The sequence below is a fragment of the Phaenicophaeus curvirostris genome, chromosome 18 (genome assembly GCF_032191515.1).
Source record: "Phaenicophaeus curvirostris isolate KB17595 chromosome 18, BPBGC_Pcur_1.0, whole genome shotgun sequence".
Classification (NCBI taxonomy): domain Eukaryota; kingdom Metazoa; phylum Chordata; class Aves; order Cuculiformes; family Cuculidae; genus Phaenicophaeus; species Phaenicophaeus curvirostris.
Window position 1 is genome coordinate 4,429,054 of NC_091409.1, and position 24,633 is coordinate 4,453,686.

The window sequence follows — 24,633 nt, forward strand, 5'->3', positions numbered from 1 at the left end:
GGATGCCCATACAGTCAGTAGACAACCAGCCTGTCATTCTGTAATTCTCGTAATCTTATTACCGTCTGCCTGAGCAGTGAGGAGCTTCTGCTGAAAATCCATCACGTGCTGCCTTGATGCAGATGTCTGATCTGGAGTAAAGATCGGCTGCAAATATCCTGAGGTCTCTTGGGCATATCAGGGGGCTGAGATGCCTCTGGTGCTCGACCATGGTGGAATTTTTCTCTTGGTTAGTGCTTTGGAGTGTGATGCTTAACTACAGCGATTAAAAGGATGAGGGAAATGGGAAGGAAACAACCATATCCACCTCTAGGACAAGGTGGCTGCTTTGTCCTGTGGGCAAATAGTTGGTATGAGAAAGCTCCTGCCCTGGCAGCCCTGGACGGGCAGAGCTCCCCCCGCCAGGCACTGCTTAGCATTTTGGGTGCTCTACATCCACTCATTTGGGGTTTTTTTGTTTGTTTGCATTTAGGGAAAAAATAGAACATTAATTATTATTTGTGAAGGGCTAGATTCTCACTGCAGAACGGCCCAAGTAAAGTTAAATCATCCCGAAGTTACTTGGCTTGCTTAAATGCTAAGCAAAGTTTGCTGCCATTGCTTTGTTGACCACTATTTTGGAGCCAGCAAGTGTTCAGAAGGGCCCCGTGGTGCTGTTTGTGGCTCCCCTGATGTTTATCCAGTGATTTGGGGTGGTAATGAAAACATCCCTTTGATGCACGCCTGACGAGTCCAGTGACAGAAGTGCCAGCATGAGCAGGAGGTGAATCTATTAAATTTTTGTATGAACTTGTTTAAAATGAGCCATTTTGCAGCCCATCCGAAAAAGAAACCAGAAATGAAACCCACCCTGTCAGTTCCTTGCTTGGTCCAGGTCACTGCTGCTTATTCCCACCGCGTGCCTTGTTTTGGGGCAGCACCTGTGAGAATTGTGCTATTTTCTCAGGAGCTGGAGAGGAAAACATGACAGGTACTTGCTGGCTGGAAAAGAGAGAGATGCAGCAAGCAGCAGCTAGTTGCAAAATAGCCGCTTTAAAGCAGAAGCTGCCTGGATCTGCCAAAGCTGGAGGGCCAGCCCCAGAATGGAATGCTTATAAAAATAAGATGGTAACCACGCAGCAGAGAAGCGGTAGAGACCAGGAAGTTTCAGTGTTACATACAACATGATACTCTGCTCGGAAAAATATTGTCACAATTATAGCTATATGGGCATGGATCCATAGTTGAAAGGTATAACCCAGCACCTATCATTAGGGTGATTTGAATCTCTCATTTCCAATTTCATCTGTGGAAGAAGCTCTCTTTGGCTTGAAAGTTCTCATGTGAAACATTGAGCTGAAAGAGATGTGTCTCGTCTGGGGAAAAGTTTGAAGTACTTGGTTAAGGCTGTTTTTTAATTGGGGGGGGGACAGGAGGAATTTTGTCTTCTTCCATTTCAAAACATAACGGTATAATGATTTATTTAAAAATTTACAGGATGGTGGATTTATTTTATTTGAAGCATGTTGATATTTATTCGATGGTTTGGAATTTCTGCAGAATGAAAGAAAGTGTTCCTTACATACGACTTGATATAAAATAAATAAAAATGAGATAGCAACCTTTGAAAACATGAACGCTGCAGTTTCTTAGTCCTGAATAACAGTGGGGTATCTTGATTTTCAATAGCTGAGAAATCTTGCAGTATGTACAAAGAAAGTTTTTCTCATTTTTGATGTGTGGTTTTTTGTGAGGTTTTTTTGGGGGGTTTGTTTTTTGTTTTTTTTTTTAATAGCAGAACCTGTTTTCTGTCATCTTGGTTTAAAAGACAGGCTATTCCATGAGCTCTAACTATATTTCCAGAGGGAAAGGGACAGGGGCTGTCAATACACGAGAGCTAGGGTAAACTCTCCGACTTCATTCTCCTTTAGGAGCCACAGAGATGCTGCAATAAGCCAATGCAAGTCACTGGAGAGGGGGAAAATCTGATCATAGAAGAGGTGTTGGGTTGACGCTTCTTCTATTTGTGCTCTCTACTGGAAAGATCACTCCTTCAGATGTAAAAATTACTTTTATGAAAAAAAGTCAAAGTGCTAGGGAGAGGATGTACTAAAATTCCTGCTAGCCCCAATATTATCAATTTGGAAGAAAATGCCGAAGCACTGCTTAAGGACTCTCTGGCTTGCACTCTCTCTCTGTGCTACCACCCCTACAGCATCAGAATGACAACACAGAATTTTCATCTGAATTAAACACTGAATTTTCATCTTTACCCATTAAATGCTACTTCAACAAAAATTCAATTTCTGGCTTTATAACAAAGATGTCCGTGCTCAAAAGGGAGTTGATGTGGCCTCTTCTGAGCTGTCACTTTAGAGGCAAGCCTTACCTCCTTGTGGTTGTCCTGGCAAGTAACTAATAAATTATGATCACTTAACCACTTATCTTCCCATTACAAGTGCATAGCAGCCTTTGTAAATGGAGAAATATGTTCACATGATAACTTATAGAGAATCATTCCAATAATTCATTAGCTTTCCTTGCTTTTTTGCTCTTATCTTACCACAGTAGGGATGGAGTGGTTCACTTCTTGGGCATTTATTTGTAGGGAAGACGGTTTGTGTCTAGATGCAGGATGCTCCACATGGGCTTCCCTGCATTTTGTGCCTTGTACTGAAGTTTCAACCCCCTTAACCTAGTCTTCCATGGAGCACATGCACCCTACAGGCCCATGTTATGGTTATTTATGTTATGTCAGGCTCTGTTGGTATCTGCAAAAAATGCTCTTCCAGTTCTGCTTTTTCTGTTGCCAAAGTTTTCCACTCCTGTTGTCCTCTGTCTTTAATAGATAATGCTTTGAAAGCATTTTATTTATTAGGAAGAACTGGGCTGAAATGATTCACCTCAGCAAGCAGTGAGCACATTTATATATATATGTATGTGTGTATATATGTATATATATCTGTAAGTCACCCTTACGAGGTCTACCAAGACACCCAAAGATGGTGCTTCTGTCAAAGGTGTTGGTGTTTACTTTACAAGCAAGGCAAAACTCTTTAGAACTAGCAAAATCTAGGTCTATCAAAAATAGTTTAAGTAAACAAAGATGTTTCTCCTTTGAGAGGAGGTAGATGTGCCTGCGTGAGGACATGATCCCTATGGACTCTACCCTACCACAGAGTATAAATAAAAAGAAAGCCATAGTGGAAAATAAAAAAAAAATAAAAAAATCAGGAGCTCTGTTTTTCTTCCTTTTCAAGCGTCTCGTCAGTACGACACTGTTAGCGTCTGCTGCCTGACAGTGTTTCCTCAATAGCATTTTCTGTACTGTATGTCTCAAAGGACAACGGTGGATTCCTCCTCTATATGTGTAGCCAAAGAATTTCAGTTTTCCACAAAAATTAAGTGGGGTCACGTGTAACTTCATTACATGAGCAGGGGTGGGTTGTGCACAGCAGTGTTGTGAGTGTCCCCATTGCCTTAGACTCACTAAATGTCTGCCTGGGTTCAACTGACGGGCTATCTCAACCTTTTTTATAGACATGGTTGACGGCAGGTGACCTTTGTTACTTGATACCTTTATTGTCTTCTGCTCCACCTCAGTACTACCTGTATTTCCAGGGAAAACCATGAATATGTATGCAGGATAGAGGTCATCTTTGAGAGGCATCCTCTGAAGTTTCTTTCCTTGGGAAAGGATTTGTTTCTTTGGAGGAAGCTTGTAGCTCTATTTAAACTTACTTTGAAGTCCATAAAAGTAGAAGGAAGATGCATTCACAGCTGCAGCCTAACTGCGTTAGCCTGTTTTATATTGCTTGAAAACAAATTGTTTTCCTTGACCTTGGTGGGAGTTTGGATGAAGTTGCAGCAAAGGAATATAGCTTAAAATATAGGGTAGAGGATGTCTGCGCCCTTCTAACTCTGTGATAACCTATAAGCTTAAATAGCTTCATAAGAAGTATTTCATAAGGAACCTTAACTGTGGAGAGGGCTGGTATTTTAATTTTAATAGATTATGATCGTTTGTTTCGGCAGAAAATTTGGGTTTGCATCAAGCTGTATTTTTGGTTTATAAGCCTTAATGCCTTTTAAAAATACCAGTTGATTTAAAGGCTTTAAGATGTAGTACAAATAATTGGAAATGCAGATAGCAGCATTGTGCTATTTTAAAAAAGTAACAGAAAAATGTAATATCTGATATGATCAGCATGCCAGATATCAGAGAATCATATCATACCATAGCACCTGAAACTTCTTGGGGGGGTTTCTTATAGCCCTGTTTACTTGGGCCCTGTGTGGATCAACTTTTGCACATTTTTCAAGTCAGCAAGGCTGCAAACAAGAATTTAGAGGCTGTAAAGTAGTAAAAATGCAAGGAAGAGACACTACAGTTGGAGAAAAGGGACTCTGATATTTAGTTTCTTTTTCTTGGCATTATTTAGACTCCCAAATCACAACGTTTCTAGTTTTCTAGCACAAAGGAGGCCTCATGCTGTTCAGGATCTGCTGTAAAGTTCTAGTACAGATCATTCTGTATCCCAAACAATTTATCCAGTTCAATGATACTTTTATTTCACAGCTACAGTTTATAGACCTTAGGCTAATAGATGGTATTTTTGGAAACCTCCCGTTTATCTAACAATAAAAGCCAGGATGGAATATGAGCTTCCATTTAGAGTTTCCTGAATTCTCTCCCATTAAATCAATGACATTATTTTTTTTTTTTAAATTAAACTTTCTTAGACTTTTAAGGGGAGAGACTAAAAAGGAAAAGTTAAAATATCATTTAAAACAAATACTGAGGTGTGAAAAAGAAAAATGCCATTAAGTTCAATAATGTGGGTGGGTTTTATTACAACATTTACATCATTATAAAACGTATTTTTAAACACAGAAATGTAACTGATTTACAACATATACTGCTAGTGCTAGAAGTCAATGTGAGCAGGACATGGCAACTTTTAGTTTGTGCACATCAGTCTCACGTCATAAATCGGAGCTGCTGGGAGAGAAACCGGGAGCCTGGAGAGAGAAAATCAAATCAAAAGCACTTCTGACAAATAGACTTTCAGAAAATAACAATTCGCTACCTCCTTTTTTTGACTAAACCCAACTACCTGAAGGGAGCTTTATGCACCTCATCAGTCGCAGTAGCACTTTCCTTTCTGTCACAGAGGTCTAAATAAATGAATTGGCCATCTGCAATTAATCCGCATTGTACAAATAGTTTGAAGACTGAGTCGTCTGTCTTCCAAACAGAACAATCTATTTTTAGCTTTTCAAGCAAGCCTGTTTTGTGTTCTTTGTAGAGTCAGCGACATTCTTTCAATTTTTCAGCTTAATTAACACAAAAGAAATTGTAATCTGAGAAGGCAGCAGAAACAAGAACCCCCTGAAAACCATGAATTTGCAAGAAAGCAGAAGATGGCAGCTTTGCAAGAGATAGCTGGCAAAGAGAAAGAAAGAAAGAAAGAAAAAAGTTCAGAGCAGTTTGTGGGATTTTGGCTGGATGCTCTATAGGCTAAATTTGTACATAAACTTCGTTGATTTACAGTGAACGCTTGCAGGCCCTGCGACTAATTTTGGATTCTTTATTCTGAAAATGATGAGGGACACAGAACATTTTCATAGGAGATGCTACAGCTGAAGAATACTTTTGATTAAAGCAGATTTCTGTAGAATTCTGTACACACGCCTTGCTGGGGTGTGAACGTTGCTGTGTGTTCCCTGGATGCTTGAGGGGGACACGGAATCCCCTCCGGATGCCCCCTTGTGTGCTTGCAGTTGTGGCTAAATCCTTATTTCAAGCTCGTATATAATAAATATATATATAATTCCTGTTAGAATTGTGCCCCGGGATATTAAAAAACATCCACGCATCGTTAGTTTGCACTGTGTTAGCTGGAAGATTTGTAGTGATTGAGGAAAGGAAGGCAGAGCTTGCATCTCAGAAAGATTCAAGTTAAAATGTTAGTTCTAGGTACAGAAAAAGGAAGTGAAAAGCTGAATAACCAACAGAATACTAACTGTAATCAGTGAAGTACTCTGAAACAATGTAGAGATTTCTGTGCTTGCTTTTCTGTTTAGATATACGAAATTTACAGCATTAGCATTCGCTGTTCGTTATTATGCATGCAGAGCATGTAAGCTTCCCAATTAAATATCTTCCCAAGTATCCTTTGTGGGTGCTTGTTGGAAATACACAAACAGAAGGAGGAGCAATCATAAACACTCAGCCTCCCCTCTTTAAATCCATGCAAAGGGCTTGAAAGCCTCAAGTACAACTCCAGAATCCGTGCCAGGGTGGGCACTGCGGCACAAAGAGTAGGAACAGGGGCTCCTGCAACAACTGGTGCCTTATGCACCATCTTTTGAAAACAAAATGTAGATTCTAAGTCATATAATATGGAGTATTTAGAGGCATTTAGTTGCCAGAAAATACAGTAGTTTTCAAATACTGTGTTAGGTATGACAAATAGATCCAGCTGGGAAACCCTTTTGGAAGTCTATCTCGTCTTTACAGATACAAAGGTACCTTTTGAAATCTGGTCCTCAGGTGCTTTTGAAAACTATTCCCCAAGAGATTTCGCCATCCCAGCCATCCTGAGTATCAACTTAATCTGTTTCCTTCCCAGTACTTTTGTATGAAGAATTCATATCACTCTTTACCCAAAAAATGTGTAGAAAAAAGGTTTATTTAACAAGCTGAATTTGGTTCCCAGAACTGTAAGTACCTTTAAGTGTATCAAATTAGAGCAGAGGCCATGACTGACTTCTGATTAAAACATAATTCTTCAGTTTGCTGCAGAAGTGGGCTCCTGCAGGATGCCACCAGCTTCTCTAGCTCCAACCAGTTTTGCAATAACAGAGCCTCACCTCTTTATATAAAGTGTTGGGGGAGATTCCTTTCACTGCCAAGTACTTACGAGACTTATCCTCTTTTTCTTCACTATAGAAACAGGCTCTATTTTTCCATCTGTAAAGCGAACGTGCAGCTGAGCAGTTAGGGGAGAGGAGGACAAACATCGATGTTCTTACTAAGAAACAATAAGAAAGTGATAAAGCTGTTGCAAAGCCTCTGTGAGGGACGAAGAAAGTTTGTAACTGGTGTGTGTTATCAACTGGCAACAATGCTGAAAATAAAAGGGAATTGCGAGCAGTGGTAGAACAGTTGTTTTACTCGCCCAGAAACTCAGGAAACCCAGGTATGGGAGCCCATAAGAGTTTCTTTAAAATCTATCTCACTTGTTTTATCTTCCAGGTTTTCACAGTGTCAGGTTTGACGTGCAGTTCTAACGACAGGTAGTATGAAAGCTGGTGCTGAACGATGAAAGTTTGTGATGAATATTAAGTGTTACAAAAAAAAAAAAAAATCAGTTTGCTTGCTTTTGCATGAATTTGCACTGTGAATTTGCCCCACACAGAGTAGGTAGAAGAAAATTAATCGTCTTTTTCAGTACCTAAAAGCAGGCACAATAAAGTAACAGGCACAACTAATCAATGATTGGGGATTTACTTGTTGTTTGAAATCTGCTTGCAGAAGTTTTCCATTCTGGGCAATATGCCTTTTGTGTCTAAGGGCTAAATATACTCATACTGCTAATATGTTAATAAGTGTTTGCTGCTTTGATTTTTATAAAGATGTGTGCATATTCATTAAAATATTTGAGTGCATTACAAACAACAAGACAGATTTCTGTGATCTCCATACTCATGAAGTTAAATTTTTGGGTCTTTGTCTAAGGAAAAACAGATTTAATTCTTAAAGTGTAGTTAAATACAGTAACAAAACAGGAAATACGCCCTAAAGTATGTTTGTTTTAAGCCCCACAAGAAAGTCTATTTAAAGATTCTTCTGTAAGGATATAAATTCTGAAATACCTATTTAGTGAACAGTTGTAAAATATGTGAGGTAGTCAGTCATACCTTCAGCTTTTATACTCAGCCAGGTTACTTGCCAATGTAAACAAAGACTTAAAGGCTTGTTTTTTAGACATTTCAGACAGAATCCAGTGTAAACTTTTCACTTAATCCATAACATCCTAAATATTAATTAAGTATTTCCAAAAGTAATCTACTAAAATTTTCATTTCTAAAGGCAGCATGAAGTATCTTCCACTTTATCAGTTTTATTCTCACATGCTTGTCTCTTAAAAGTAATAAAATATTCCCTTATTTTTAATTGCATGGCATAATTTGTTGATCATTTCTTTAAAAGTTCTGCACCCAATAAATTCTCTGTTGAGTCATAAACCAAGTCTGTAGACCACTGCATTGATAGATAACAGTACGTATTATTTGCTGTTGAATCACCCATGGGAAATATAAATACAGCACCTGGACTGTGGGCACTGCGCGCTCCGTAAGGTAGAGGGACAAAGTGCTCCACGCCCTTAAGGATTCAAGAGAATTGTTTAGGTAATTGGCTGTCCTCCTCCATATTCTTAGCCCTGAAAATATCCTCCTCAACAGAAGTGAAGAGACACACCCTTAAACCTCTGGAAACTACCCTTCTTGTTCTAGGAGTTCGGCAACAGGCTTCTTCCCAGAGACAGCAGGTTCAATAGCAGAGCCAAGGATCATCAGCAGGCAAATTGCCACTAATCTTTAAAAACTGACTAGCTCACTTTCCATAAGGAATGGCCAGAAATCAAAGCTGGATAGTGTTGTCCAGCTGTCCCATCCATTTGTGTTCTTTCCTCCCTGCCAATAGACTTCCCTTCACCTCTCCAGGGACTCTGGCACAAGTCCCTTACCTCTTTGCTTTATGTGCAAGTCGCACAAGAGATCCTTCAAGAATATGGAGGGTTTGCTGCTTTGTGGGTCTGGGACTTGTTTCATTTTTTTTTTTTCACAGACCTTGTTATGGCATTACATGTAAATGTGAAGGAAATCTTCATGTACCACATGCACGATGCATCGGAAACCTTCAGGATGTGTTCAACATAATGCATCCATTTGGCATAGCCAGCCTTCCCATCTAGGGGGCTGGACAAGCAGACCAGTGGTATTTGTGCATACTGTTTGTTCTGCACATCCCTTTGTTCAGGTGATATCTAAATAACCCCCAAGTGTGTGATATCGTGTGTTCAGTTGGTGCTCCTCACTGTGCTTGATGGTCTCCATCAATGTGAGCCGCATCAAAACACAGATGAAGCTCTCCAGCAGTAAGTAGCTGTGGTGCTTCACTGTTCGATCTGTGGACCATGCTGACTCCAGGGCTCCTTCTCCATCCCATGCTTTGCAATCCTCGGTAGGAGCTTCTCATTGTAACTTAAAGTTGTCTTTTCCACTTTCATCTGTCTTGCAAAAAGCAGAGGGAAGCATCCACGCTCGTGAAAAGGAATTGCAGAAGGGTCACCAGGTCTTTTCCTGTTCTTCCTCCTCTCCCCACTTTGCGGATGCTTACTGCCAGCGTCAAACATGAAGATGCTTTTTCCACGACAAATAAGGAGTGAGGGGCCATGTCAAGCAAAAGCCGCGGGTCTAACTAAGCATAGCATAAATCTCTGGGTCAGAATTTGGAACTCAGCCTCCTGTTCTCTTATCGAGGACTTGTCTGGTCTAGTAATCAAAACTGAAAAGGCCTGGCCTTTTAAGGGAGGGAGGAACCTAAGTATTTGTGGCTTACAGCGATTTTGATGGCAGTTGTGGCTGCTTGGCTGTTCTCAAGTATTTTATCCTAGTTGCTTCATGAGGCTCCCTCATTTCACACTGGGCAGTCCCAGGAGGGCAACACAAAGTGTCCCTCGTTTAGGTAGTTCTGGATAAGTGATATGCTAGTGAAAGATCCGTACGTCGAAGACCTTAATATTCCAAGTATGCATTTTCATAAGCGGAGCAGAGTAACTCTTCACACTATAGACCTTTCTGCCAAGAAGAAGTTGTGGTTTCCTAACAATATTTTGCTGGGTTGCTGCAAAGCCCATCAGACAGCAGAGGGAGCACAAGGTAACAGTCACTTTTCCCAGTGCCATGGAAGAGCAGCACTAATTAATTGTACGTAAAAGAGCTAACTGGAATGGCAGAAAAAGGAGGGTGAAAGCCACGTTCGTTATAGGAGACTGGAAGTGGAAGAAAGGGCTGGAGGGAACAGGTTAAATGTCTGAGTATTAGGGAATGAGGAGCTAAATATGGCATCTTAATACTGCACATGGCAAGAGGCCAGATCTGTTAGTTCATAGATCTTAACCTGCTTCCAATATTTGGGTTTGAGCAGGATTAAAAACCAGGAGGGGAGGCTTTTTGGGGTTCTGGTTTCAACAGCGATGGAATCTCTGAAGAGCAATTTTAGTGTTGTGGCATCCAAATCCAAATTCTTGTCTTCTGGAACCTTAGGATCGAAGGTGCAACCCAGCGTCATGTCTTCAGTCTGTCGGTACCAAGCATTTGATAACTCTGCTCTACAAAATAATTTGTGTACAGCTACAAACACTCTGACAACTGATATTCGTATCAAAAATATTGTGCAAATGGAGCTTCTGCCCTTAGTTTAACAAAATGTAGCATCTCCAAGGTATAATTTTCTTATGGTCTGCATTAGACATTTTTTCGTTATGCGGTACCAGAGGTAGGACAAGTTGCTAGAATATAAGATTTCTTAGGAATCCACTGCATTAATGACTTTATAACTGGGAATATAAGTGAGTGACATTTATATAACAGACTTTCCAATATAAAAGCCAGTCTGTTAGCTATAAACACTCAGAAAAATTTACCATGAAAAATTATAACAATCAGGGGTTACATGTTACATTTAGAGAAAATGTAGGGTGCGATGCATGAATCTGCATTTTTCATTGCCTTTTTTCAAGTGGAATGACTTGAACTGAATTTAGGTTTTTTTACTAGTTAAGAAGCTTATATGGTTCATAGAAAAATAATTCAAACTGCTTAATTTTTAAGGCTTTTTTTTTTAATAAGAAAACTTCAAAGAGGTTAATTTTAGAGTAGGATTCAAGTAACATAGGTAAGGTAGTTAAATATGCCCTCATTGAAATGTAGTTTGAAAAAAACAGACATTCATGGCACCTATACAAGTATTTCTATAGATTCTTATCTGTAAGAACAGCAACATATTTCTTTTTTTTAATTAAGGATCATTATAATTGCTAATGTATGATTGTTTGGGGGCATACATGAGTCAAACTGTGGTTTTGAGAACGCAATTTTTGAGAACACCTTAACCTTCACCGAATCCTTCACCCTGTGCTGTGATGCCTGTGCTGAATTAAAATTGGAGATGCCCTATATCCTTGCTGAGGAGAGGAGCACCTCCAAGAGGAGAAATGAGAAAGCTGGGAGTCATTCAGAGTAAGTGAGGAACATAATTCCCTAAGACAGCAACCATTTTGCAGAGAAGCTGATTAGCAGTTTGGGAAAGGAACAAAACAAAGAACATTTGAAACCAAAGCTATGGGGTAGAAGAGGGATTCAAATTATTTAGGAAAGAGATGCTGTCTCACAAAGAAGCAAAGCTTTCTAGAGAGAGCAGAAGCAGACTCATTGCTGCTAGAAATGGCATAATCGGGCTAAGAGGTGAATTCAAGCCTGCTTGGTTTTTTTTCATTTGTATTTGTTCCGAGTGTTTTCATATAGGGTTTTTGAGGACTTAGGTCTCTGTAATTATGAGGCTCCTTTGCTAAGCGTATGTTGCGTTCTGTCATAGTCCTTTAAGGATACTCCTAGAAAACCAGAGTTTCTCGCAGCTGATATGCCCTAGGGTGATGCACTGAAAAAACTGTCTCCAGAGAATAGTTCCATAAGTGTTGATGTGTCCAGATAGTGGCTTACACCATGGAGTGCTCTTCAGCTCGGATCTTTAATACTAGTCAGTAATGATTCATTCATGATGTGTATCTGTCTGGACATGAGAACTTCATGCATTAAAAAGGCTTCTCACTCAGATATTAAGAGACTGTAACAATTAGATAATTGCTACTAGAGCAGGAGGTCTCAATCATGGTAGATTATTACTGTCATGTCTTGTCCCATCTTCTTCTCTGCGTGCAGACCAGTTCGGGGTGTTTGGATCCTGCTAGTGGATCTATGCGCTTTGACCATCTCTCACCTGGGTCATTTGCTCCTGCTTAGCGGCTTCACATTGATGCTTCTCCAAGAGATCTCCTGTAGGACATTTTTGGGGACACAATGAGGTCCTGCTGTCCATTTTCTTAGCCAGTGAAAGCACTGCTTCAGCGCTTCCCATTCTTAATTTCATAATGTGATCTCACCTTCAAATCTCTGGTAGTGGGAATTCATTCTTAGACAAGGAATTTCTTTGCCTTTTTAACTTTACTCTTAAACAGTACTAAGCATGTGATTGATGATTGAAAAATAGTGTTCTTGCAAGTCTTTAATGCACAGTTTGATCTTGTAGCTCCTGTGTCTTGGATTGGGTGACTACCCCTATGCTTTCCCTCTGACTACCTTGTCAAGTGTGGGCTGGTGCAGTCCCTTTCACGAAGTCTATTCTTTCTAGTCTCCTTTCTTCTCTCCAAGCCAGCTTTGAGAATGGAGAAGAATTAATTCTTCCTATTTCTAGACTGAAAGTTGGGAGATGTTCTGTGCTGGTAGATCACAGTGGCTCTGTTTCTGCTTTATGGCATTTGTTGTTCATCTGGGTGTGGAGTCTGTCCAGCACCATGAAATGCTTTGATCCACCGTGGAGGATGTGATACCAAGTAAATGTAAACAAACCCTACAGCCAAGATGATGTTCACAAAGTAAAATGGGGTAATCACTTTGATGGAGAACTATTTTTGGTGTGTCATAAGCGCCTTGGTCCTTTTTGCCTGCCATAATTGTGAATTTATAAACTCCCTCACTAGTTTCTTTACTTAAGGAAAGCAAAACCAGGAAGCTTAAACTCCATTTTTCTTTCAAATGAATATTAATGGCAGATGTTATGAGCTCTGTGAGAATACACATGTCCATTCATGAGATGGTCCAGACAGAACAGAGGATTAGGAATAAGGAATTTAAGACTGAATTTGAAAAGGCAGCGCAGGAACTTCAGTCCCCAAATTATCCTCTGGAAGTTTGGCATTATTTCACGCTGTCGGCCAGGATTCTCCTTACAACACCATGATATTCATAATAAAGAAATAAATTAAATCCACCCCTTCCTGCCTGGCTCACAACACGCAGCACTGTGCGTGCTCAGCACATGTGTAGTTTTGATAAAGAGACATTATCGAGCCCGAAATCATTTAAAACAAAACAAATAATGTGGCTGCCCAGCACTTCCTCTGGAAGTAGCTCCTTGGACAAATCTTCCTTAACTCTGAGATGTATGGAGTTAGTATATATGTCTTTCAGTAACACCGATTCCTAGAAAGAATTTTTTTGAACAAATGTGTGGCTGTGTATTTTATATATAGGGTGTGAAACGCAGCCGTGCAGGAGGGCCCTGCCTTCAGCCAGGGATTGCCGGGGCCAGGAGGGACTCGGCATCTTCCAAAAGCCCCAGAGCACAGGGCAGGTAGCGGGGAACTCGTGTGTCCCCGTGCTGTCACCCTAGGGCTGCTGGCTGGGTTATCGGTCACTCTTCTTGTTTATGGGCTGGCAGAGGAACCACAGCTTGAAGGAGGCAGCAGTAAGAGCTGCTGGATCCCCTGCCCCATGCAGCATGGAAGCTCTTCTGCTGACACCGCTATGAGCCCACTGAGCGAGGGGGAGAGGGCTCTCCATGTGGAGTGTTGCAGTCTTTGTTCACACCAGGCTAGCAGGGAGCCCAGTCGCTTGGGGTTGGCACCCAGAAAGCAAGTAGCAGCTTCCCAGGCTGGTTGAGGTCCCAGGCGTGGAGCGTGCTCCTCACCTCCAAGGACCAGGAGCTCAAGCGCGCGGCTCGCTCTCTGTTTACACAGTGTAGACGAAGCTGTAAAACGCCGATTGCTTCAGAAGCGAATAGGTCACTCTTAGCCAGACAAGAGAGCATGCACAGAGCAATGGAAAAACAAATTAGTTATTGTAACACCAGAGCATAAAGCAAACCTGGAGGTAACCTGCAAAAGAACACAGCACCGGGTGTTTGGTGCTTTATGGCGTACAAAGAAGGACTGAGAAGCGTGCAGGCACTTTTTTTTTTTTCTGTTTTCAAAATAGAAAGTATCTTTGCCTGGTTCTTAGAATATAGCAAGCATGCTGATTGTAGCTTTCCCTGGTTTTGCTGGAGGGCCCGTGGGAGAAGGACTCCACAGAATACTAGCAGCTTTTGCAGCATTTTCATTTAAGTAAAACAGTGTTAAGATTTTGAGCAGAGCCTATTTTTTCATCTAACGTTGCTGAGAATGTCAGAGTGAAAGAGGTGTTAAGACAAGGAAGACAGACTATTAAAAAAATTGCTTCCTTTTTGATTAATTATTGCATGATGAAACGTGTAGCGAAGGGCTTAAAGGTCACCAGTGAGATCAGGGCCCCTTGGTTCTCGATACTGTGCAGACATGTCGGAAGTAAACAGCTTACAACCTATATGAGAGAGGCAGATAAAGGATAGTTGGAAAAAGAGGCACAGAAAGGGGAAGTGGCTTCTCCAAGGTCACACATGGATTGGTGGCTGTGCTGGATCGAACCATCTGCCTATCAGGTCTCCTGGATCCTGTTTCTCTGTTTGATACCCACGCTTGTCTCTTTTCCGTTGATATTTTTGATGGTTTTAATGTGGCAGAGGCAAAATCACAGTGCTTGACCACCAGCTCTCACCCAGCTTGGGGCAGGAGCTGGGTCCAGACCGCAAATCGTTTCCCTCAGCCCTGGCCATGGACATCTTCTCTGGCTTCGTCTGATATAAAGCAGCAAGTGAAACCTTCTGTCGCACACCTAAGGACTTAGAGATGATCAACTGTTTTGTATACACTTCTAAAATCTAAGACATGCACACAAAAAAAAATCAAAAAAAAAAAAAACCCAACAGAGAAAAACAACCCACCCACTAGAAAGACTTATTTGGAAGTCTGGGAAAGGGTCTAAATTCTGCAACTGCCCTAGGGTGTGTGGGGCACTCTCATTTAACATCAAGGCACTTAAGATATAATGATGCTGCTGGTTTGCCAGACAGGCAGATTCTTCCAGGAAGAATAGGGTACAAAAGACCCCTATTCTATAATTGTGTCTGTATGTAATTTTAGCATCTAGGCTTAACATTTTTCCATCTAAAGAAAAAGATGGGAGAAAAATATCCTTTCTAAGAGGGAACGCTTTCAGGCCTTTAACAGTGCAGAGACAGAGGAGCAAAATGACAGTTCTGTTTTCCTTGCAGATCATCTCTAATAATGGCTCCTGGTATTGAAAGTATTGTGGTTTGCTAGCACTGAAATGTAAAGTTATTTTGAGCGTGAAAGCCTGAACATCGTTCTATTTAAAAAAAAACGTAAAAGAAGGAGAGGAATGTTTACAGCACGTTAAAACCTGTGTGACAACTTAGCAAGAACTATTTTAACAATCCTCTTATATTCCCTTTCCTGTTATGCACCATAAAATGAGAACGCAGTGTCAGTAATAAATAAGAGCAGCATGGAGGGGTAGCTCACCGTGCCGCTGTCACCCTGCTCCGGTGGGAACCGCGGGCTGCGGGGTTGCCTTGAGTGCTGGGGAGGTGAAGCCAGGAGCCTCTTCTCCTCTGCTGACCCTCTAGGCAGGAGAAAGGCTTGGGAATTCCGTGCTTCTTTGCCGGAGCTAACTATAACCTGGGAGTTAGACAACACAGCCTCTGCTCCTCCTGCCTCGGTGGGGTTTGTGACCCGAACGTAACAGGCAGAACAATTCTTTATTAAAAAGTTTGCAGTGGGGAGTAGGTCCGGAGTGCATGTTGACAAATATTGAAACTGAATCTGAGAAAAGACACGTTCCAGTTTTGTGGGGGTTTTTTTGTAATCGGCATTCCATATGTGTTATGCGGAGAGCTGGGATGTGCTTGCACTTTGGTTACATAAGAGGGGTTTTTTAATAAAGTGCCGTGCAGAATGCACGAGCAGTGAGAAGGGATATCGGGGGGGAAAAATCCTGTAAGGAAATAAGAAAAGCTACTAGGTGAAAAGGTCTTACTCAGTGTTTTATTTCCATAATCCCATGAGTTCCTTAAAGTCTCTTAATGTTTCTGAGGAAAAGCCTCAAACTGAAAGGAGGGAGGCAAGATTTTTTTTTTCCTATTGCTTTAAAGGAAGGTCTTGGTTAATTATTTGGGCTTGTTTTTATTTAAAAACAAAACAAAAATCACTCTCAAGTTTAGAATTTCTGTATGGAAAAATACTACGTCTTTGCCAGAGAGGGAAGTATCTCTTTTTCATTCTGTTTGTTTTGGAGTATCTGTACTTAAGTGTTTTGTGTTTGTTCTTTATTGACTACATTAATAGTGCATCAATTTCTTCTGACAATGTTCGTTCCATTCGGAGAGGCTCACCCTTTCCCATATGACAAACTTCGTTTTACTTGATGCCACTGCTTTGCACACCCCCCGCACACCCCCACACCCCATTTGATTGATAATAGCTTAATTTCCTACCTTGTTTACCTTTTAATGCTTTCTTAAGTGATTGTTGTTCTGGCCACCACAAAGGAAACAACTGAAAAAAAAAAAACCCACCCCACATTGGCTTCTTGCTCCAATTACAATCAGTTTGCTTTATTCTTCCTTTTTAGATTATTGTTTGGCTTTAATTTGTTTGTTTCTCCTTTAAATGGGATTGAGATTACTCAAGGGTTTCTTGCTCAGCAGGTCAAAGGGTAACTTGGAGACTTTGAAACCATCTCCCTTTTTATCACCAAGTTTCGTTCTTCCAAGAGTCCAAAGGATTTTGCAGGACGATAGCTCGTGGAGGATGCCTCCATCTAAGGAAAGCATGAGCAGCAGACCTGAGTCATTGCAAGAGGCCACGGGAGTCGTCTCAGTGTTCAAAGCAGATGAAAAAAACACAGATCTAAGTCTAAATCAGGACCTTAATTAATCTACATATATAACTAACTAAAAGATTAAGTTTACTGGGTGTTAAATATGTTGGGATGGATAGATCTGCCTCTCTACCAGTCATTTCTGTGGCCCAGGATGAAGGTGTTTCTATTGCTAAGGCTGAAAATTTTCGCAGACTTCGAAACAGAGAGGTATCAATACACAAAAATATTTAGTGTGTGCTATTAAATAAGTCCTTTAACTGAAAGAGTCAATCTGTCCCCAAGATAATCCCTGCTTTTGAAAGAGGAAAGTCTGCTCAAACTGCTCAGCCCTGGCACCCTGAATTTGTAGGACAGCAAAACAAAGTGCTGGGCGATGTAGGCTCCTTAACAAACACTCACAGCTGCTTCTTATTTCTGCAAAGATTTTAATCCTCAAAGGTGCTATGCACAGGTGCAATTTATGCACCTTTCTAATATAAATTCACTCACTCTTTATTTTGTCCCAGTAGTTTGAATCCCTTGAAAATCTTAGGAAGAAAACCCCAACACCTCAAGAATTGTCATTTCTTACAAAGATATGAAAAAATAATAAATTTCAGATTAAGCACATCATGCAGAAAATTAATAGATTTTAAAAAAAACCAAAACAAACAGAAACCAAGGCGTAGATCCTACAATCATGTATGTTCAGCTGTGTAGGGAATGATGGGGTTGCGGATTCTAAGTGAAAAAAGATTTAACTGTCTTTCCCTTATCATGATCAGCAGCTCTGACCCAAACTCTTGGAACAATCTTACAGGGTGAAGACTAGGAAGGGGAGGTAACTGAGGTGCACAGCTGTAACTGCATTTTTAGGCCATAGTTTGTTGTGCGCTGATCCATTCCTTGACAGCTTCAAATCAGAGAGTATTTTCCTATTCTGTTTTGTTTTGTTTTTTTCCCATACATGCAAGCTTAGCTCTCTTTGGGTTCATCCTGATGCCATAGAGAGGAACATTGTGAAGTTTACAGTCTTGGATTTCAAGTGGAAAGAGTCTAAAGTAAATCAGAGATAAAGGTGTTGGTGTAAGAACCATTTGTTTCATGTGTTCCCCAGATTAATTGAGCTCTGTATCCTTTCATTAAAAAGTCTGCTGAAAATAGGCTATTTCCTATAAACAGAAACAAAGGAAATTGTACCGTTAGATCACCACTGTCACTTTTACTTTTTGAGCTACAAATTTTTGTCTTCTCTGCCTTTTCTCCTTAGCCATGGCAGGAACTGAAATTCAGGCTATTCCAGCGGCAAGAAAGGCTGACAACCTCCTCAAAAGTTGCAGTGCCATTTCAGTCTGGTTGCTAAGGGATGCTCAAGCGTGATGTCATCTGTATCTTTCCTTCCAAATGAGCACATTGGTCTGGTCACAATCCACCCCCACAGTTCACAGCCAAAAGTTTCTGAGGTCATGTTCACTGTGGATAGCGTGAGCCCATAAGGAACTGTGCAACTGTCCTATCTGAAAACTAATTAGCCATCTCTTTTTTTTTTTCTGGAGGCTGGGGCTTCCAAAGCGCTCAGTACTTTCAACTTTCCAACAAATGTGACTTGTTTGCAGTAGGAAATAAGGGTGTTTGTCACTGGAGGATTTGGAAAGTATCTGTGGTGTAGGATAGACATCCTGATCTGGATGTCACAATCACCTGTAAAAAGAAAGAGTAACTCGAGTGAATTCAGAGCCTAAGTCTGATCACTTGAGAGCAAAACTGATGCAACGTCAGAACTGTAAGCAGAAAGTTTTACCCATTTTGTTAGAAAAAGAAAAGAATGGAAAGGCACAAAATGCTTTTGAGATGTATTTTATCAACAGGCTCAAAATGTACTCGGTGAAGAAAGTAATAACTCTAAGAACAAGTCTTGAATTTTCAGTTTCCAGCCCATTGTAAAAATTGTGACTGTTAGAACAGTATTTCCTTGTCTCCTACCCATATGAGTGTGAATTAGGGAGTCTACTGCAAGGAAAATGCATTACTCAACTGAGTAGAGTACATGTTTATTTACAGGATTGGGTCATTGTCTTCCATTGTCTTCAGTCTCAGACACCAAACTCATTTTGGGAGCAAAAGCTGGGGCGGGGTGGGGGGAGAATGGAGAAAAGAATAGCAATGAAATTTCTCTTTCAAAAAGATTAAGAGACCTAATGATTTTCATTAGAATTAATAGACCAATGAAACTAAAACCACATTAACTAATGTTATCAAGTAAAATGAAATGGATTATAGATGTATGACATTTTTCTACACACGTCCCTCATAAATATTCCATTGAAATATTACGCACTCTGAACTATCCTGCTGCATCTCCTTGTGAGACCTTTTCTGGTTTGAGAAGTGAAAGAGAGGAATATTGTTTCACACTGCCACTCCCCCTGTTCTTCTGTGAAATCCTTAAGCTAAGATACATGTTGATGTCTCAGTGCTTACTTTAGACTAAACCGAAATTGCCACAGAATCTGAGGCTGCTGGCTGTTATATTCAGACACAGAAGGAAAATCACTGAAAATGAATTAAATCTGTAAGTATGCAACACTCGCAGTCTGCGGAGTGTAAACTCTTAGCTCCTGTTAATTTAAGTGTGCAGAATGGAGTCAATAGACACAAGTCTTCCAATATCTCTTACAGCCACTTTCACACTCATGTTGCCTTGTATTTTTGAAAGATATTTATGCCTAAGTGTCCTTTAACATCCTATTCTGACTATTTTCAACTTTCAAATAGATGGTTATCACAGAGACAATAGTTATTTCATCTTTGTGTTTATTTGTTCCTAGGGCTGCAGGTTCTTCAGAAGTGAGTCATTTTATGGTGAGTTGGGTCAGGTTCTGCCTGCACTTACCCTGCTGACGGCAGTAGGTTCGTGAAACTCAAGTTCATGGATTTCTACAAGATGGAAGCTAATGGTTTCAGTAAAACAAGGTTTACTCTAAAGATACGCCAGCAGCTTTGTGCTATTTAAACAAATTAAAAAGAGGAAAACCAGCCTATGTATTGGTATGCTTGCTCTGCAAATGATGCTTTCCTAATCAGGACAGCGCCAGAACAAAAATCATGGCAGTTCAGTAGGTTTGGTGCCTTATATCTAGTGTCATGTCTATTTCAGGAAAAAAAAAAAACAAACAAAAAACCAAAAAACAAACAAACAAGGCTGTAATTGCCAATGGGTTTAACAATTTGGGAGTTTTCTTTTGATTTTCTGTAGCTTTTGACACTTTCTCACTTTACTAACACTTGCAATACAAAGAGCTGATTCTTAATTCTGTTGTAAGTAACTGGGAGTTTTGTGAATTAGCTGAGCGTGTTATCCCTTTTCAGCTACCTCATGCTTTGGTCAAGAGACAGGCACAGGGTGGATGTACCAGGAGGGCAGCAATTCCTGCACCCCAGCGTGGTGGCTGACAGCAGTTAGTGGTTCACCTCACAGAGCCCGTCCTGGTTTGCGTTTGGGACAGGGATGCACGGGCGCTGCTGGACAACGGCTTTTCCAAAGCAACAATTCCCTTGTCAGCACATGCTGTGGCATATTCCCTGTTCCCCATCCCTACCCTAATGCTGCTCACCAAGATTTTAGCCTTCTGTACGCCTCCAGCAATAATTTTTATCTTGTGTACTCCTTTGTGTTTGGAGCCTGAGATAGGCTCCCTTCCCCCCAAGCTGCAACCTGGAGGAAAGCAAAGCCTGGAGGCTGGGGCAGATTTCCCTGCTGCATGAGGTAGCAGATACTGGCATTACTGCATTCTCTTCATACCTGTGACCATAAAAAAGCTGTGAGGTTTTATAATTTTCTGCTTTATTGAGTCCTTTATACCTTGTAAATGCCACAGTTAAAATATATTTGAATATGGTATATTATGTGGAAACAATATAAATAAAAGACCTATAGAAGAAACAAGGAATTATTATAATATTTGCTTCAGATGAATCTGGGCAGCGCTGAGCCAAGTGTCTCTGAGATGTTTTATAACTGCCTTGGCCTAAAACAACACCTTGAGAAGTCAGTAAGAGCCTCTTCACTGACTCCAAAGCTCTTAGGCTCTGTGCAACATGAAGTTGTGGTGTTTAAGAACAGACTGAAAGTGACAGTAACTCCTCAAAGCCCAAGGTTTGGTGCTGGTGTTCCATTTCTCGTGAGGTCCAACCCTCTTTCAGGAAGGGCAGCTAAACAGATGTATCTGATGACACTGACTATGACCTCCTGGTTGTTTGCTCTATTCACATAATTATTTTACTGTAGGTGGTTCTAAATATAGTAACTGGATGACGTAAGAAGGTGTGTTCATGGGAATAGTGTTGTAGATAATTGAATTTTGTAAATGCAGATAAATAATTTATGTATAGTAAAGGCCATCTCGCTAATCTCAGGGAGGCAGAGGAAAACTACCTGCGTATTTTAGGGAACCGGGCTTTACAAAGAGCAAAGCACCAGTCTTTGTTTTCCAGATGTAGCTGATAAGCTTGTGCATGAAAACTACTGTGTAATTTATATAATGAGGTTTCAAAAAATATTTTAGAGAACAAAATGGAGCCAGATAGCTGGCAAAGCACACACACAAGCAACTGCATGCATCGAGTTGTCCTCCGTGGTCCGCCCACATGACTTGGTAGCCTGTTTGCCTCGGTCCTAGCCCTGTCCGGGGCATGCGTGGGCTCCTCTGTGCCCAGGGGCAGCCCTCCATTAAAACTTACTCAGAATTCTATGAATTAACCCCCCAGCTCATGCAAAAATTTTCTTGGCTTCCTCCCAAGAAGCGCTTCCGAAAGACTGCCACCCATACGAGGGGTCACTTAGTCATGGATCCCTGCAGGGCTTATAAGCACCATTTAAGTGCTGGAAGGCTGCAATAAGATCTCCTTGGAGTCTTCTCTTCTCCAAGCTGAACAACCCCAACTCCTTCAGCCTCTCTTCATAGCAGAGGTACTCCAGCCGTTTGATCATCTCCGTGGCCTCCCTCTGGACCCACTCCAACAGGTCCACGTCCTTCCTGTGCGGAAGACTCCAGAAATGGACACAGGGCTCCAGGTGGGGTCTCACCAGAGCAGAGGGGCAGAATCGCCTCCCTTGAAGCTGACAACGCTGCTTTGATGCAGCCCAGGATGTGGTTGGTGTTCTGGACCACGAGCGCACGTTGCCAGCTCACATCCAGCTCCTGCCCCGAAGCGGGAGCAGTGGGGCCATTGGAAGCAGCGGGGCTGTTGGAAATGGGGGTGGTGGGGCTGTTGGAAGAAGCAAGGCTGTTGGAAGTGGGAGCAGCAGGGTTGTTGGAAGAAGCAGGGCCATTGGAAGCAGCGGGGTCATTGGAAGTGGGAGCGGTGGGGCCGTTGGAAGAAGCGGGGCTGTTGGAAGATGTGGGATCATTGGAAGTGGGAGCGGTGGGGCTGCTGGAAAAAGTGGGGCCATTGGAAGCAGCGAGGCTGTTAGAAGATGCGGGGCTGCTGGAAGTTGGAGCAGCAGGCGTGTTGGAAGAAGCAGGATCATTTGAAGTGGGAGCAGCGGGGCTGTAGGAAGAAGTGAGGCTGTTGGAACAAGCGGGAGCACTGGAAGTGGGAGCGGTGGAGCCGTTGGAAGAAGCGGGGTCATTGCAAGAAGCGGGATCATTGGAAGTGGGAGCGGTGGGACTGTTAGAAGAAGCGGGATCATTGGAAGTGGGAGCAGTGGGGTCATTCGAAGCTGCAGGGCCACTGGAAGCAGGAGCAGTTGGTGCCGTTGGAAGCAGCGAGGCTGTTAGAAGATGCGGGGCTGCTGGAAGCGGGAGCAGCAGGCGTGTTGGAAGAAGCAGGATCATTTGAAGTGGGAGCAGCGGGGCTGTAGGAAGATGTGGGGCTGTTGGAACAAGCAGGAGCATTGGAAGTAGGAGCGGTGCGGCTGCTGGAAGAAGCGGGGTCATTGCAAGAAGCGGGATCATTGGAAGTGGGAGCAGTGGGGCTGTTGGAACAAGAAGGAGCTTTGGAAGTAGGAGCGGTGGGGCTGCTGGAAGAAGTGGGGTCGTTGGAAGAAGCAAGGCTGTTGGAAGAAGCAGGATCATTTGAAGTGGGAGCAACTGGGCCGTTGGAACAAGCAGGATGATTGGAAGTGGGAGCGGTGGAGCCATTGGAAGAAGCGGGGCTGTTGGAAGAACCGGGGTCATTGCAAGAAGCGGGATCATTGGAAGTGGGAGCGGTGGGGCTGTTGGAAGAAGCGGGATCATTGGAAGTGGGAGCAGTGGGGTCATTTGAAGCTGCAGGGCCATTGGAAGCAGGAGCAGTTGGTGCCGTTGGAAGCAACAAGGCTGTTAGAAGATGCGGGACTGCTGGAAGCGGGAGCAGCAGGCGTGTTGGAAGAAGCAGGATCATTTGAAGTGGGAGCAGCGGGGCTGTAGGAAGAAGCGGGGCTGTTGGAACAAGCAGGAGCATTGGAAGTAGGAGCGGTGTGGCTGCTGGAAGAAGTGGGGTTGTTGGAAGAAGCGAGGCTGTTGGAAGAAGCGGGATCATTTGAAGTGGGAGCAGCGGGGCCGTTGGAACAAGCAGGACGATTGGAAGTGGGAGCGGTGGAGCCATTGGAAGAAGCGGGGCTGTTGGAAAAAACGGGGTCATTGCAAGAAGCGGGATCATTGGAAGTGGGAGTGGTGGGGCTGTTGGAAGAAGCAGGGCCGTTGGAAGAAGTGGGGCTGTTGGAAGTGGGAGCGGTGGAGCCATTGGAAGAAGCGGGATCATTGGAAGTGGGAGCAGTGGGGTCATTTGAAGCTGCAGGGCCATTGGAAGCAGGAGCAGTTGGTGCTGTTGGAAGCAGCGAGGCTGTTAGAAGATGCGGGGCTGCTGGAAGCGGGAGCAGCAGGCGTGTTGGAAGAAGCAGGATCATTTGAAGTGGGAGCAACTGGGCCGTTGGAACAAGCAGGATGATTGGAAGTGGGAGCGGTGGAGCCATTGGAAGAAGCGAGGTCGTTGGAAGAAGTGGGGCTATTGGAAGTGGGAGCCGTGGAGCCGTTGGAAGAAGCGGGGCCGTTGGAAGAAGTGGGGTCGTTGGAAGAAGCGGGGTCGTTGGAAGTTGGGAGCAGTGGAGCCATGGGAAGAAGCGGGGTCATTGGAAGAAGTGGGGCTATTGGGAGTGGTGGAGCCGTTGGAAGAAGCGGGGTTGTTGGAAGAAGCGGGGTCGTTGGAAATGGGAGCAGTGGAGCCGTTGGAAGAAGCGGGGTCGTTGGAAGAAGTGGGGCTATTGGAAGTGGGAGCGGTGAAGCCGTTGGAAGGAGCGGGGTCGTTGGAAGGAGCGGGATCACTGGAAGTGGGAGCAGCGGGGCCGCTGGAAGGAGCGGGGCGGCTGGCAGCGGGCGGAGGGGCCGCTGGAGCCGCGGGGCCGTGGTTCGAAGCGGGCGCGGGTGACGCGCTCCGTCATGTGAGCCGCCCCGCTCCCAGCGTTCAGTGTGGGTCTCGCCCCACCCCGCGCTCCGAGCGGCTCCGGCGGGGAAGGGGGGGGCGGAGGGGGTGGGGAAAAAAAAAAAAAAAAAGAGAGAAAAGAAAAAAAGAAATGCGGGAGAGAGACGGAAAATAAGACGAGGAAAAATCCTCCCGTGAGGGGCAGGTTTTGCACGGGGGGAGAGACCAAACGGGATTTTTTTTCTGTGGGGTTTTTGGGGTTTTTTTGTTTTTTGCCTCCCCGGAGAAGCCGCGAGGATTCAGCCGCCTGGAAACCCGATGTGAAAAAGCAGCGAGGGGGGGGGGAAAGGAAAGGAAAAAAAAAAAAAAAAAGGAGGGGGGGCT

General features: G+C 42.8%; 1 protein-coding gene across 1 annotated transcript in view; it reads left to right on the top strand.

Moving 5' to 3' along the window:
• The window catches only part of GNAS (GNAS complex locus), a 139,199-nt gene that overhangs the window by 28,485 nt on the left and 86,081 nt on the right, over positions 1-24,633 (top strand). The gene's annotated exons all lie outside the window — the stretch shown is intronic.